The sequence below is a fragment of the Amblyomma mixtum genome, chromosome 2, assembly GCF_055824585.1.
Source record: "Amblyomma mixtum isolate Tamu chromosome 2, ASM5582458v1, whole genome shotgun sequence".
Taxonomy (NCBI): domain Eukaryota; kingdom Metazoa; phylum Arthropoda; class Arachnida; order Ixodida; family Ixodidae; genus Amblyomma; species Amblyomma mixtum.
This window is the reverse complement of record NC_143013.1, coordinates 15,571,754-15,588,941: the sequence shown is the minus strand read 5'-3', so window position 1 is coordinate 15,588,941 and position 17,188 is coordinate 15,571,754. Positions and strand designations below refer to the sequence as shown.

Sequence of the window (17,188 nt, the reverse complement as noted above, 5' to 3'; positions counted from 1 at the left end):
ATCAATCAATCAATCAATTCCTTCTTTAGCTCAGCAAAGCAATGCCAAGGGTTGCGAGGAATGCAGTAATGGAAGGTTCCAGGTTAATTTCGGCCACCACCTGGAGGTTCTATCACGTGCGCTGTAGTCTCAACCATGTTCACAAAGTGTCCACCCCAGATGGGTGAGGGACTCGTTCCGGCGCCTCTAGCTTCGGACGAAAGACAGTTTACGTTATGCGAATGACCGCGGCTGCCGGAGAGACACACGGAGACAAGTGGAAAAACAAACTTATCAGGAACAATAGCACAAAAAAAAAAGACAAAAGTGGCGGGACATGAGCGTTGACATCCGAGTGATATTTCTGTTGCGCAAAAGGACTCGTCGGAAAAAATAAATGTTTTGTTCCTTCTCATATTCTAATGCAAAAGCGAGACTATAGTCTAGACTTTTTTTTTTATCAATCGTCTTGATCTGGATTCCAGACTACGGGTGGTTCCCTAACTTCGCTGTACTGTAAGAGAAGACATTCTACGGTGGACTGAACCTAGCTGACGACGATGAAACGATGATGAAACCTATACGACATCTGCTGCATGGCCAACTCTCTCCACGGACGGCTTGCACTGACGTCATAGTGGTCGCCACGTTGGTGGACCGGGACCACGATGAAAGTCTGCGCACTTATCTGATACGCTCATCGCCATCTGTTCTGGTGTGCACCACGGAAGCTATCCATGGTCCACCACCATGATGGCGCCAGTGACGTCATAGGCAAGCATACCTCGCACCCAAATCCAATCAGACTCAAACATCTATTCAAGCTCATTCACGCGCTGTGATGTGAAATGAGTGCAAGCAATCTATGAATTGCAAAGAGCGATCGGTATGGAGCAAGCAAACAAACACTTCAAGAAAAAAGAAATATCCCTGCCGTACTAACATAGATGAGGCAGGCGCGCAATGCAAGCGCCCTTCCAAGCCACCGCAGAGATGACAGCTGCCGAACCGCGCGCGGGAGCCGCAAAATGTCATCGTCGAGCTACAGTAATCATCGGCGCCGAAAGCAGCCCCATGTGCGCGAGCGCGCATTCCTGGGCGTGGAAAAACACCCGCCGGCCTCGGCGACGGAGGCGTCTGCCGCGGCGTTCGCGCAGTCTGGTTCGCGCCAGAGCGCGGAAAAGACGTTCGCGCCTAGCGACGCCGCGCGCGACGACACGCTTGTCGTAACCCGCCGCGCCGATTGCTGATAAAGCGACGGGTGCCACGTGTTTTGAAAACAGCTGCAGCAGCGAGAGGTGGGGAACAAGTTACCTGGCCGAGTTGTTTAGCGATCACCCGTTAAACGTTCCTGCCCAACTGCTGCCGACGCAGGGATCGCGAGTTGACAGGTTGTGGGAGTTCTGCACTGTTGGCTATAATACTCGAAACTATAAGCAAAATGCGGCAAAGGGACGTGCAAAACGCCGCTCAGCCGTGTGAATTCCCGTCGCATGCAATCCAAAAGCGGAATGCAAAGGTTGCCCCTGTGCTGTGCGATGTAAGCGCACGTCAAATAACCCCAAGGTGGTTGAAATTAATCCCAAGCACGCGACTACGGCGTCTCACATTGCACACGTGCGGCTTTGGGAAGTTGAAGGCCACACTGCATAGCTTTCATTTACCAATTACAGTTGAACTTCGTTATATATAGCGAAGTTGAAGGGGGCGCTTCGTTATAGCTCGGGATGACTGAGCTCCCAGGGGGAATCGTGATTCCTTCGTTATATCCGTTATTTCGTTATAACGAGGTTCGACTATACCCGTACGCAAGCAGTGGAAAACACATTTTGCACTGAGAAACAAAAATGCGCGTGCACAATGAGCCAAGTATCCGTAACATCAAATGCGACTGTAAGCTATCGTAAATGGACGCACAGCAGCATTCGTGTACACTATCGAACGCGCATGTGTATGTATATAAACAGTTGTTCTTCGCACGTTTTGGTAATTGAAAGTCAACGCTCGAACGACACCCGTTTATAACGCTCATTCTTCGCGCTGCATGCGAGCGACAAAAAAAAAAAAAATCGCACGAACTCACCCCGCTGATATAAAAAGGGAACACGGCGGAGATTAGCCATGACACCAACGGTATACGTATACGGGCCAAAACGGCGAGTATAACGAGCGGCGCTATTAATTGCACGCATTCAAAATTGCCGCCGCGAAAGCGGTCAGTCTGCATGCCGTGCTTGCGTTCTACATTCCAACTCCTCTGCTTTTCGACTCGACCCGAGCCCTGTCATATAATGGTAGTCATCATCAGCCAAGTACATCCATCGTAGTGCAAAGGCCTCTTCCATCAATCTCCTAATTATTCCCAATTACATTACGAATTTGAAACAAAGAAAAACTTTTCGGCAAATGACTATGAGCCGCGGCGGACGGCAGTCATTTTTAATGCGGATTAGCTAGCTATTGAACTGATAATTACTTATTGACTTTTTAATTACTACGGTCCATAAACATTGCCACGCAGTTGGCGATGCCTAGCCTTTATCCTGCATGAAGTGTCGAAGCAAACTGGCTACAATAGCGCAAGCAATTCGAATCGAGCGCCCTACACTCCAGACTAGAAAGAAGCAAGGCGAGAGTAAGCTACCTACTGTAGTCCAGTCCCTTTTATGAAAGGTAGTGAAAGGGAGCTTACTTCGTTTTTTACTCCCACATAGGAGTTTTCGCGTTTAGGGTGTACACAAGCTCTGCAGCATTTCACGGGCGGTGTTGCGGTTGCACCGAACTTGTGCAGAAAAAAAGCGACGGATTTGCTCGGGTTGCTGTCCTTAGAGAACGAGTTTATCGCTGCTGCAAAAAAATGATACGGCACCGCAATCTCAGTGGCTACAAACTCGCCACTGGCACTAAGTATCGGCCTGTGGTAAATGAGAAGTGAATTAGCAAAATTTAGTTGCGACCGTTTTCAAGTAAATGGCGGCGAAGTCGATAGCCCTATACGCTGAGGAAATTTCGAAAACGCTCTCTGAAACACGCCATATAAGAGGGGCGGCAGATGCGCCGTTGTTGATGTCCTGCCGTTCATGAGCGCCGGGTGGGGCTTCCCATCTCGACCATCGCACGAATTTTCTGCCTCCTTTGTCCTTTCGTCCGAAAGAAGCGAATCAGCAGGCTGCGTCACAGCACCGTGGTCGCAGGTGGCTGCTGATAACAAGGCCGTTCTTCCCTTCCATCTCGCCTCCCCCCCCCCCCAGCCTGCAATGGTCCCCCGCCTCCGCTGGGAGCAGCTTCGAAGCCGGTATGCGGCGACCACGGCCGGATGGGAAGCGTCCAAATGAGACTGCATGCCGAGAAGAGACGTCCGAGTAAACGCACGCGGACTCGCAATGTTCTCCGCGATACGTGACGAAACCGCCAAATCTCCCGGAGGGAGCCATTAGTAAGGCCGTTCGAGGCATGGCATCCTTCTCCGCATCTTTCTCCTTCCTTCCAAGCCAAGAATGGTTCCATAATCGTTTCGCCATGCTCACGCGCCTGTCATATAATGGAAAACGAAATTTATCGCTTTCTCCGTGACGGATGGAAAGGGAGCGTCTCAGACACATGAGGGGGGGCAGCTGGAATTTTTGGAACGCTGGAACTTAACTTTCTTTCGCTGCGGCTAGGTACCTTGTGCAGCTCGAAACAAATCATGCCACCTCCACAAGGTCGCCGACTAAAACAAACACAACGACGGAAAGCCTGATAAGCGCAGCCACAGTGCTTATTTAATAAGCAGCAGCGCCCGTTCACGGATGAATTTTCTGGCCTCGTAATGAATCAGCGCTAGGGGACAACTTTCCGCGGCAATCCCGCAGGAGCTATACGAGCGTCACGCGAAGTCTACGAGCGCCCACGAAGCCAACCTTCGACGTTAAGGAGCTGACAGCTCGCACGCGCAGCTTTCTCGGAGTTCTTAGACCTCACCAGTAAAGAAACTCCGAATGAAAATCGGCGCAAGATCTGCAGTCGGTTTCTGCATGCGAGGAGACGAAAGAGTCCCCTATGTTCTGGGAAGTAAGCTATCAGTGGCGCCCTGCATCATTTGTTTCTTTCTCAAACATAATCGCCAGTTTTCAGCAGAACCAACAGTTCATTGATCTGAAAGCCGCTGGATGGCGCGACAATCTGCTAACTCCCGATTACTGGATTGCCAGAATGCTGAATTTTGATGAATGGGCAACCAAACGTACCACATTTCACATAAACACTTGCCCGCTATGCGGGGAACACCGCACATTGTACCACTCTACATGGGCTTGCCGAATTATGAAGGCCACCCCAAAAATACCAAACCCACAATCTGAGCTGTGCCTCTCCGTTACTCTGTGCATGGCCATTCGAAAACCGCTCGCAAGAGGTGAGCGATTCTAGAATGGCGCCAGAAATGACCCAAGTTCGTTGAACCACAGCGGTGAGGCTAATCTCAGTTTAGAAATTATAAAAACTGATATGAATACTACTTACGGTGGGCTACACGCCTCTCAAAAAATAAGCAGCCTAACAGTGACAGTTTAAAAGTTAAGCATTTAATATACTGGTCACCCAGCCTGCTAGTTTGCACATGCACTACACTGTAGACAAAGCTAACCCGAAAAAAAAAAAAGCTCTAGCCCAAACAGCCTGTTTTTTAAACAAATCGTGGGAAGTCTTAGGTGAAACACCCTGTATATATGAGCGATGGGACCCAGAACCAGCCGTCGCGAAATAATGATCTACAAATTAAAACGGAATCTTTGTGAGGTATATGACCCAGGTGGCACCGAAACACTACAATGTTACACACTTGTTATGGTCAAATGTTATTTCAATATGCTTAATGACCTTTTTTTCTAACGTTTGTGTAATGTTACATATAAATGGTAGAGTAACCTTCCCCGCACATTAATGAAGCATGTAAACAACATAAACGTAACATTCTCGAAAATGGTGAAGCAGCCTTGCACAAGCATGCAGGCACGCTATAGTTGCGACGGCACACGACTTGCAACGCTTTGCAAGAACCAGTAAGGAGGGCGGCACTTCAGCTACACTGTTCAGCACAACGTGCAACTAGTATTCACTCACTTCCGAATTAATATCACGGAGCCCAGCTTATATAACCATTACTGAGGGATGTCTCATGAGAGATAGTGGCGAATGAGTAATAACCAAAGTTTTCTGATAAAGATAACATTACAAATGTTAACATTATAATGGAACAAATAACATTACTGCAACTTGCACAGCATTTTTGTAACGCTATTATAATGTCCGGTGCTACTTGGGCAGTAATGAAGGCTCCGAGGAGGGCGGAACAACAACAAAAAAAAGACGATTAGAAGACATGAAAATTAAAAAATGACCAAGAAAGAAGTAAACTTCGCAAGACAGTCGCGTGGATTCGAACATTCTGCATAGTGCTCTCTCGATATTGGTTCTGCGAGCGAAACGAAATATACCCGAACTGCATGGTAACCTTCGCTAATTGTTCTGACAATTATTCTCTCCTCAGCTTAGACGTCCGGATTGTGGAAATACAGCTGGGGCCCTCACGATCTATGTTCGCGTGGCATACCGTTCGCATGCTCTTATTAATTATGCTGCAGGCTGTTACACAATTTCACGCAATAAAGTTATTTTACTCATTACCCTGACTATAAGCATTACTGATACGGTTCGTACATGTACAGTTTTACCCTTTAATGCCTTCATATTTTACTCTCCCTGACAGGATTTTTTCCTTACCCGACTGCTGACATGATGACCGGTGATAAGTGTCCGGAAGGAAGTTTGCAAAATATGCAAGAAAGAGAGAACCTCGATGAAGCATGGCTGACCTCGCTTACAATATTAAAAACATTTAAAAACGACTCATTACAAAAGCTTTGCTTGCACTGGTACTACAGTGAATACAGTGCAATACCGATAATGGCGTTATTGATCCGTAAAATACTTCGAAATAAGTGAACCACCGGTAGGATATATCAGCAGAATCCCATGAACAAATATGGACGCGCCCCGCGCGTCAGTGCTTTGTCTGCAAACTCAACATGGATAGCTATACATCGTGTACCTGCGTGACATAATGGACAGCGACTCGACGGGAAGTATAATGCGAACAGCCAAGAACAATCACAAGCATCTCCTTTCTTTACGCAACGCCCTGTCTGCTGTTCGAGCACATTGTTTTACATATACGAACACCCAGTGAGATTTTGCGCAACGTGCCTGAACTATGATTTATCAGTTCACGTTGCAGGCCAGGCACAGCAGATTCAAAGAGAAGTGGGGGTGCTGCTCAAACGGCAATTACGCAGCCGTAGCAAGCGGACCGACAAGACAACGTTATCTCGATTACGTGATAACGCACTACTCGGCGCCCAGGCGAAAGATACTTATTTTTTTACCGACGACACAGCCTTCGACTTTTTCGCTCGTCGCGACCTGATCTATACGGTCAGTCGATTTTACTGCACGCTCTTCGACCGGTTTCTTATGAGGACTCAAAAGAGCCTCGCCCTACCAGGACCGTACAGTACGTTTCAGCCACTGAACCAGCCAAGCCCATTTTCTTGCCTATAGAGACACTCAAGATCGCTGGCGCAGGACGCAAGGCGCTCGGACGTAATCAGTGCGAGCATCACGACGGCAGCAGCAACAGCAGCGGCAGCGGGGGCCGTTTAGCGCGAAACGCCGCTACCTATCTCCTGCCATCTTGATACCGGAGGGTGTCTTCGCATTTCACCGCCGCGCCCTTAGCAGCAAAGTCAACGCGCCGTGTAACGACAGCCGGCCCTTCTAAGAGGAGGCAGTATTGTGCAACGCACGTCTTTCTTTGCCCCCTCAGCAGCCGCCGCCTCCGGCAGAGGGCGCAGGACAGCGCAGCGGCCACCCACAAGCCCTGACCTTCATCCATCCCTGCCAATCGGCCAGCCCTCCTCCACCAGCCACGCTCTACTTACATGACGCGTGCCACATGAAAACGGGATTAGCGACCAAGGCTAGCCGCCACGCCGCTTTCTTTTACCGCGCAGCTCCACAAGAAGCGGTTCGGAGCGCAGTTCCTCACAACTGACAAGATCGCCCAAGCTTAGAGATTTATTTCATGTGTCGGTGTTTGTGTTGCAGACACCAGTTTTATGAGTTTTATGTGCGTCTACTAACCGCGATGCGAGTGCCAGCCAGTGTGGTGTGTGTGCGTGTGTGTGTGTAGACATCACCCGTGAAACTCATTGTATTATTCCATCATCAGCCTTCATTCGCACTTTCCTTTTCCTCCTCTTCCCTTTCCCCTGTGTGGAGTCTCAGGCCAGGGCCATGTTACCACCGGCCGACCTCTCCACCTTTCCCTCATTAAAATTCCTTTCTCTCTCTCGTTTCTTTGCCGTTACTCCTAAATGTACCAGCACAGACAGCCGGACCGTTAGTAGTGTCTGGTAGAGGCGTCTGCTACTCGAAGCGTTTGGATGGTGCTCTAGTTACGATTTAAGGCTGCAGATCATGCAAACAAGGCGCCGGGAACTGACAGGAAAGCAAATAATCTAACGCTCTACCGCAGCTGGAAGACAGCACGTGGTTTGATCACATGGCCCGCCCCGCAGAGACAACGACGTGACAGTGCGACTGGAACCACCTGCGTCTCCCTCGACAACAGCCGTGCGAATGCGCTGTTTACGAAGTTACAATTCCAGCGACCAAACATCCCCCCATCTCCCCACACCCTTGCATGCGCCATGCCCGCTCCAGACGAGCGAGCTGGGAGGTCCGACAAACCAAACACCTCCGACACGAAGCCAGCAGAAAGCCGGCATAAGGCAAGGAGCAAGCCAGTGAAAAAGAAAAAAAAAAACGCATTCAAAAACCGCTCATGAAAACAAAAAAAAAAAGGAAACAAGCGAGGGAACAGGAGGTGCAGGAGGGGGCGCTGGTACGCGCAAATTCGTACCTACGGTCTACGGCCCACCATGATCAGTCTCATTTGGTCCGGCCGCCAAGAAGAATGCCGGCGAGTTTTACAGGCCATAAATCACGGCCGAAATGAGCCTTCACAGGGCCTGCCTCAACCTCCTTTCCGGGCACGCCGGGAGGGAGGAAGAGACGACGTCGACGGTTACGCAACGCCAAGACGAAGAGATAAAATGTAACCCGCCTTTTACGAAGCGCGCCCCGATGATGGAAATAAAATAAAAAAACGCTGCATCCAAGTGGCGCAAAACTCGGGGAAAGTAAGCGCAAGCAGAAGGGAATGGGAGGCACCAGCGGAAGTCTCTATCTAATCCAACTTCCGCCCCTTTTTTCTTCACCTCACGACTTCCCCGGCGCCCACTTTTTGCGGACACCGGATAATGTGATCTCGGAACTTGTATAGAAAGCGGAAAGAAATACGAGCAAAAAAAAAAAAAAATTTTCGAGGGTGGGGAGAGGCGGGGAACGGGTGACGTTAAGTTTTTTTTTTTTTTTTTTTTTAAGAGAAACATGATTCAAACACCGGCGAGCATTTTGGCGCGCAGCGCAGAACGACGCGCCGAAAAGGACGCCGTCGCGCGACGACGTGGTTAGGCAGGCGCGTGCCGCATAGCGTGGAAGGATGTGCGGCGCCTCCGTTTACAGACAAGCCGCTCATTCACCTGCGGCGGCGACCTTGAAACGACGAGACGCCGAAGAAAACACAGGACGGGGGGTGCAGGGCACGCGATTCCCCGCATACGAGACGGCGAGCCACACTCTACTTGCTGCCTTCGCCGAATAAATAAAGCGAGATGGAAAACGCCGCCGCCGGCAGGAGCGACTGGGCGACTTCTGCTGCTTTCTTGTTCTCTTTTTCTTTTTTAAAGGGAACGGGCTAGCAGAGCCGCAGGCCTTGACGACACACTCATTTTTCAAGGTCGGCTACAAACACTGCTCGGGAGGGCTGCTTGCAGCCCCTAGCTAGCGCGCCAGGCCACATGCAAGCGTGTCGGCTCGACTCAAAGGGAGCCGCAGAAGCAGTGAAAATAGGGCGCACATCGAATCAAACAAAAAAAAAAAAACGACCCGTCAACTAAGCTCGGAGACTGTTCGCTAACGCTGCAGTTTTAATACTATACGGCATGGCTGATAGTGCCACGAGTCCACGATTAGAGCTCGTGACAGCGTGCAATATTGAGCGCATTTTCATCGCCGCATGCCTACACGCACGCTGACCAAAAACAGCGCGACCTGCGCACACTGATTTGCAAAGCAAATAAAAATGAAAAGAAAGAGGCGAGGCAAATAAAACTTACCGTTATCGGTGAGAGCTGGCGCCGGTTTCACGAGACGAACTTTCGGGTCGCACAGAGTTCGCGTCGTATCCAGAGCACACACGCCGCGTCGCAATCGGAAGCACACCACTGAGCGCAAGCCCGCGCGTCGCAGCCACACAGATTATATGCAGAAAAACGAATGCCACACAGCGCGATTATCCCGCGCAAACAAGCCGAACGCAGAGACCGCGTGCAGGGGGAGCGTTGCGACGGCAAGCCACCAACAACAGAGATCGGAAACCCGTGCTATCGTAATCCGTCCGCAGGCAGAGCAGCCGCGCGAAACGACGACGCTTTCTGGTCGCCTAGAGCCGCCGCCGCTCCGTGGGCTTGCGTACCGTTGCCGACTTGGTGGTGTTCTCGAGGAGCAGGCCTATCGCAGGGCCTGTTGCAGCAACGGGGCGTGCGGTGGCAGCAGCTCGCGGGTTGCGACGACGCCTCCGGAGATCGGCGAGAGTTGCCGCCGGAGGAACTGAAGTGCGGCGGCCGGCGCCGATGTCATCATGGCGCACGCGGCAGACGGCCAGGTAGAGGTGCGGCGGCGCTACTGTCGCAACGCGAGGAGCGGAGGCGCGCCGCGCGCATGCGCGACGGAGGCCGACGCTCTCTTCTGCCGTCCGCCGCCGGCCGTCGCCGCTGTCGCTTCTTCGACGTCGGCATAACGCCGGGGTGTGCAACGCGCACGCGCTCGAGCGGCGCGAGTATGATGGGGCACAATACTCAACGGTGCGGTGGTATACGCATTAGCACATAAATGTACGCGTCATCGCTCGCTTACCGGGAAGTCGGAAGTGTAATATTTTGGTAACAAATGTCAAACAAAAATAACGCAGTGGCAGAACAGGGACAAGTAAGGACACACACGAGCGCTCGTGTGTGTCCTTGCTTGTCCCTGTTCAGCCCGTGCGCTATTTTTGTTTGACCTCGTCTAGGCTCCGAACCAGCTTTTCAATACACTCTCCTATCTCTACTGAATCGAATGACTTGTTCTCGGTGCTGGGTCAACAAAGAGCATGAGACAAAAGCTTTCAGACGCGTGAGAAAGTAGAAGACTTCTGGGTGTTGCCGCCTCACTCTCGCCGCATCGGCTCCATCGATAACAAATGAGACAGAGGAAATCCGTGAGACGTCAAGTGTACTTGTAATTGCAACTTAAGCGCGCGACACCAAAAACACCCAAAGGAGGTCCTCCAGCGAATGGCGTCAGCCGGTTCTCATGAGATAAAGGTTGATCCCCAAGCGTGAAATCGCAGGTGGCTGGCAAGTGCCTCCGTGAAATGGGATTAACTGCGACGTCATGAAAATTTGTAAACGCCATTAGCTGGGGAGCCTCCACTGAGGAAATTGAAAAAATTGAAAATTGGTTTGGTGGAAAGGAAATAGTGCGGTAACTGTCGCACTTGCCTCGGTGTACACCAGAACCGCGCCGTAAGGGAAGCGGAATTATACGGCTGTAAGTTATAGCTGCACTCAGAAAGAAAATTAAACCTGCACATACTCTGAAGTATGAACATTCACTTGCCAACTATAATCTACTATAATCTGTGTGCATAACAAATGTGTCATGTTGCTAGCGCTGCGTTTCAGAATACGTTCCTACAAGCACAGCTTGAACCTTAAACCTTTTTTAATGCTTTATACATGGCTTGGATCAATCTGAAGAAGCGAAAGGCCAGAACACAAGTATTTACCAGACGTCTTAATGACATCATTGTGTCAAGCGCTACCCTCGCTAACGATTTCCTGCTCAAAGGCTATTCCTTGTTTAAAATGGCCGCTGCGATGCTGAAAGTACATTTTTGCACTGTACAGGGCAGGTAGACGCGGAAGTGGTGTGTCGTCATCATCATCATCATCAGCCTGACTACGCCCACTGCAGGGCAAAGGCCTCTCCCATGTCTTTCCAATTAACCCTGTCCTTTGCTAGTTGCCGCCACTGTATCCCCGCAAACTTCTTAATCTCATCCGCCCACCTAACTTTCTGCCGTCCCCTGCTACGTTTACTTTCTCTTGGAATCCACTCCGTTACCCTTAAGGACCAGCGGTTATCTTGCCTTCGCATTACATGCCCTGCCCAAGCCCATTTCTTCCTCTTGATTTCAACTAGGATGTCATTAACCCGCGTTTGTTCCCTCACCCACTCCGCCCGCTTTCGATCTCTTAACGTTACACCTATCATTTTCCTTTCCATAGCTCGCTGCGTTGTTCTCAACTTAAGCTGAACCCTCTTTGTTAGCCTCCATGTTTCTGCCCCATAGGTGAGTACCGGTAGGATAAAGCTGTTGTATACTTTTCTCTTCAGGGATATTGGTAAGCTACCATTCATGATCTGAGAGAACCTGCCGTATGCGCTCCACCCCATTCTTATTCTTCTATTTATTTCCCTCTCATGATCCGGATCTGCGGTCACTACCTGCCCTAAGTAGACATATTCTCTTACTACTTCCAGCACCTCGCTACCAATGGCGAACTGCTGTTCCCTTGCTAGGCTGTTGAACATTACTTTGGTTTTCTGCATGTTAATTCTTAGCCCCACCGTTCTGCTCTGCCTGTCTAACTGATTGATCATGCTTTGCAGCTCTTGTCCTGAGTGGCTTAGCAAGGCAATGTCATCAGCGAATCGCAAATTACTCAGGTATTCTCCATTAACTCTCATCCCCAACTGTTCCCATTACAGTCACCGCAATACCTCCTGTAAGCAGGCAGTGAAGAGCATTGGCGAGATCGTGTCTCCCTGCCTGACACCTTTCCGTATTGGAATTTTATTGCTGACTTTATGGAGAACTATAGCAGCTGTGCAATCGTTATAAATATCTTCCAATATTTTCACATAGCACTCTTCTACACCCTGATTCCGCAATGCCTGCATGACAGCTGAGGTTTCCACTGAGTCAAATGCTTTCTTGTAATCAATGAAGGCTATATATAGGGGTTGGTTATATTCTGCGCATTTCTCTATCACCTGATTGATAGTGTGAATGTGATCTATTGTCGAGTATCGTTTACGAAAGCCTGCCTGATCATTTGGTTGACTAAAGTCCAAGGTTGTCCTGACTCTATTAGCGATTACCTTAGTAAATACCTTGTAGGCAACGGACAATAAGCTGATCGGTCTGTAATTCTTCAAGTCCTTGACGTCTCCTTTCTTATGAATTAAGATAATGTTAGCGTTCTTCCAAGCTTCTGGTACTCTCGGGGTCACAAGGCATTGCGTATACAGGGTGGCTAGTTTTTGTAGCACAATCTCTACTCCGTCCTTCAGCAAATCTGCTGTTACCTGATCCTCACCAGCTGCTTTCCCTCTTTGCATTGCTCCTAAGGCTTTCTTTACTTCCTCCCTCGTTACTGGCAGGATGTCCCAATGCTGTGCTCGACTGCCTCCCTCAGTACCTTGATGATTAGATTAGCTACTGTATAGATTTGTGTAGAATTCTTCGGCTAATTCAACTATCTTATCCATATTGCTGATGACATTGCCCTGTTTGTCTTTTAGCGCATACATCTGGTTTTTACCTATGCCCAGTTTTCTCCTCACTGATTTTAGGCTACCTCCGTTCCTTAGAGCATGCTCGATTTTCTCCATGTTAAACTTTCTTATGTCGGCTACCTTGCGCTTATTTATTAACTTCGATAGCTCTGCTAGTTCTATCCTGTCTGTGGAGTTAGACGTCCTCATGCTTTGACGTTTCTTAATCAGATCTTTAGTCTCCTGAGATAGCTTGCGGGTATCCTGTCGAACAATCCTACCACCTACTTCTGCGGCGCACTCTGTAACGATAGCTGTAAGATTATCATTCATTGTTTCAACACTACGGTCGTCTTCTTCAGTTAAAGCGGAAAATCTGTTTTGCAGCGACATTCTGCTTCCTCTACCTTCCCTCTTAATGCTAACTCGTTAATAGCCTTTCGCTTCACCAGTTTCCTCCGTTCCCTCTTCAAATCTAAGCTAACACGAGACCTTACCATTCTGTGGTCGCTACAACAGACCTTACCGAGGACCTCCACATCCTCTACGATGCCAGGGTGTGCACACAGTATGAAGTCTATTTCATTTTTAGTCTCACCATTGGGCATGGGCGTCCGGAGGGGGGGGCAAGGGGGGGCGGCTGCACCCCCCTGGAAAATCACTCACTCGAACCGTGAGTGATGGCCGCACACCAGGGGCCGTGGTGCGCTCAGCCAAAAGGGTAAAAGCAGCCCCGCTTCCACGCTTTGGGTCACATCTGCGAAATGCCGCGTCCGGGCGGGCGTCGTTCCGCCGTTTTCAAACCACGCCATCGTTAGCTCTACTAAAAGGCGACCTGTTGCAGACATACAGCGGCACCGGCGAGCATGTGTTTGAGCCTTCTTACGATCGGTGTGTTTCGTCTCGTTGTCCAGTGAAGTGACGCATGCCAGTGTGAAGGGAACAATGCCGTGCTGTTTATTCAGCGAGCATATTTAAAGAGAAATAGTGGCAAGGGGGTTAAGAAAGAGGGGACACAATATCAAGTCAGGGCGAGGGCACAGCGCTATCTTGCGCACGCAGGTTGCGATACGATACATCCTCCTCCGTCACAGTTTTTCGCAGCACATTTAACGCTGGTGGCTGATTTGCTTGAAGTTCTCGTCGTAATGAAGGCGGTCAAGCGGCTTTCTCACACGTGCGGACCGGCGGGGTTGCTGGGGCGCCGGACTGGTGTCTCTGGTCGGCATAACCGGAGCCGCTGGTGCCGGTGGTAGGGTTGACGACTCTTCCCGGGCTAAAATGCTGTCATTGCTAGATTCATCGCTGTCTGAGGCCTCAGTGTCAAACTTCTCCTTTGTTGCCAGTAAATGTTGTCGATTGCGCCGCAACGTCTTGCCATCATTGGTTTGCACGTAGTAGGAGCGAGGAGCTGCCGCTGCAGTTACCTTGGCCTTGCGATCCCACGTTGTCCCCTTAATGCGCACGACGTCGTCTTTTTGAAGTGGGGCCAGGCATCGGGTGGCGTGACTCGCCTGCTCATGTTTCTTGACCCGTGTAACAGCCTGACGTCGAAAGTCTGGCAAAGTCGTGCGTAGGGTCCTCCCTTGGAGCAGTTCGCCGGGCGACCGGCCGTCTTCCAATGGGCTTGATCTGTAATTGAGCATACCAAGGCAAAAGTTTTCATTCGCCTCTGTGGTTTTCTTGAGGATACGCTTTACTACTTGCACTCCCTTTTCGGCCAGCCCATTGGACCGAGGAAACATCGGGCTTGACGTAACATGTTTGAAGTCGTACAGCTCAGCGAAAAGAGCGAACTCATGGCTGGAGAACTGTGGGCCATTATCTGTGCATACCTCCATCGGGATTCCGAATCGTGAAAACATGGCCCCAAGTTTTTCGATGACGCCGGATGCCGTTTGGTCGCAGAGCTCCTCGACATCTGGAAAATTCGACGTGGCATCGTAAGCAATGAGGTAGTATTTTCCGCCATATTGAAATATGTCGACACCAACGCGGTACCAGGCTTGGGTTGGAGTGGCGCGGAGCATCAGTGGCTCTGATGGTTGGTTATAAGCATACTTTCTGCAGGTTGAACAACCCTCAATCATCGATGCAACGTCACTGTTGATGTTTGGCCAGTACACCAGCTGCCTTGCCCTTGCTCTGCACTTCGCAATGCCAAGATGCCCAGCATGAATGCGTTTCAATGCCTCGGCCCGCATGCTTCGAGGTATAACGACCTTCGTTCCTTTAAACAGTATTCCACCCACTACTGAAAGTTCAGCAGCCACAGATTTGAGCGGACCTTCAACCGTGACCCCGTCTGCGAGGTTCTGCATCACCACTTTGAGATAGGTATCAGCTCCCGTCTCACGCGCAAGTAGTGCAGCTGTTCTGTCACTCACCAGTGCAGACAAAATGCTGATGGCATGGGCTTCAACATCTTCTGTCTCCGAGTGGCTGATGTCAGCAGGACCCGCCGACCTTGAGAGCATGTCTGCCAACTGCATCTGTTTACCCGGAACAAATGTTAGAGCGTAATCATATTTCAACAGTCTCAGGAAAAACCGCTGCAATCTCGGCGGCATGTCTGCTATGGCCTTTTTTGATATATTTATTAGCGGCTGATGGTCACTTTCAAGCAAGACTGGGCGACCGTATGTGAAGTGGTCAAACTTCTCACAGCCGAATACGAGAGCCATCGCTTCTTTTTCGATCTGTGAATAGCGCTGTTCACACTCTGTCTGTTTTCGACGCGTAAGCGACTGGCCTCCAATTTACGCCGTGCCGCTGTAGCAGAGCTGAACCGATGCCGTTCTGTGACGCGTCTGACGTCACTTTTGTTTCTTTCTGTGGGTCAAAAATTGCGAGTAATGGTGCCTTGGTGAGCGCGTCGCATATATCTTTCCACTCTCTCTCGTGATTGGCCGTCCATTCGAATAAAACATTTTTCTTTAGAAGAGAGCGGAGAATTGGTGTTCGCAGAGCTAGGGATGGCAAGTACTTGCTGAAGTAATTTACCACCCCGAGCAACCTGTGTACTGCCTGTTTGTTTTGTGGTTTTGGCATGTTCCTTACGCTTTCGACCAGGGCCGGACTAGGGCTTATTCCTTCGCTGCTGATCACGTCGCCTAAAAATGCTATTTTTTCGGCGCCAAACTCGCATTTTGCAACATTGAATGTCAGGCCTGCAGCTTCAGCTGCTTTTAGTGCACATCTTAGTCGTTCATCGTGCTCTTCTCTGGTAGTGCCCCAAATGAGAACGTCATCCACGTACACCCGTACTCCAGGAACACCGTCAAAGACTTCATTCAGCGCCTTTTGAAACACCTCGCTGGCGGACGCGAGCCCGAAAGGAAGCCGGAGAAAGCAGTACCGGCCGAAGGGCGTTGCGAACGTACAAAGTTTCGACGACCGCTCCTCAAGCGGGATCTGGTGAAAGCCCGCATTTGCGTCTAGACGAGAAAAGAACTTAGCTCCCGCTAACTCCGCCTCGATATCTTCCCGACGCGGCATCTGGTAGTGCTCTCTTTTCAGGCTGTCGTTGATCCTTCTCGGATCCATGCACACCCTCATTTTTCCGTCTTTCTTGCGTGTAATGACTAGTGGGCTTACCCAGTCGGTTGGGTCGCTGACCTTTCTGATGATTCCTTCTTTCTCCATTCGCTGTAGCTCAGTACGCAATGGCTCCTGTAAGGCAATGGGCACCCTCCGAGCAGCTTGAACGACGGGCACAGCGTCCTTGCGCAGCAGTATCCTGTATTCACGTTGTAAGCACCCAGTGCCTTGAAAGAGCCCAGGGTACTCCCTAGCCACTTCATGAGAAGAGGTCGAGGTGACGGTGTCCACTGTGCGGCGAAGTAGACCTAGCAGCTCGCTGGCTTGAAGTCCCAAGATGGCCTGGTGGTTTTTCTTGACTATGAAGAATTCAGTGCAAATTTTTCGTTCACCTACTTGCACCGGCGCTGAGCACGTGCCGCAGTGTTTGATGATACCACCTCCGTACGACCGCAGAACGGCACCACTGGGCTTCAGTGCACCTGCATTTAACGTCCGAAAGAGTGACATAGGTACAAGATTCGCCTGGGAGCCAGTGTCGACCTTGAACGTCACCTCCTTGCCGCCAAATTTGGCCTTCACACACCAGTCGCGGTTGCTTATGACACTGCCAATGGCTATGTCCAGAACGTCAAAATCGTCACCTTCGTGCTGTACTTCTTGAACGTGGGCATTCGCTCTGCAGCACGATGCGAAGTGGTTGGGCCTGCTGCACGAATAGCAAGTCTTGCCATAGGCAGGGCACTGTCGTGGGGCGTGAGTGCGGTCGCATCGACTGCACCTGGAAACTCGCCTCGAGAGCTGTTGTAGCTTCACTCCGGTTCTACTCGAAGAGACAGCGTTGATCTCGGACAGTTTCTTTGTTCGACTCCAGAACTCGTTCTGACGTGCTGATGTTTCT

The 17,188-nt window shown here is 50.3% G+C and overlaps 1 protein-coding gene across 3 annotated transcripts in view; it reads right to left on the bottom strand.

The window, feature by feature from the left end:
* LOC149358518 (solute carrier organic anion transporter family member 74D-like) overlaps positions 1 to 9,802 on the bottom strand; it is a 199,173-nt gene extending 189,371 nt beyond the window's left edge. For all 3 annotated transcript variants that reach the window (XM_089570618.1, XM_089570623.1, XM_089570620.1), the window contains exon 1: positions 9,261 to 9,802. The gene's annotated coding sequence lies outside the window, so the exon portion shown is untranslated. The remainder of the gene's footprint in view (positions 1 to 9,260) is intronic.
* Between the last annotated feature and the right edge of the window lie 7,386 nt (positions 9,803 to 17,188).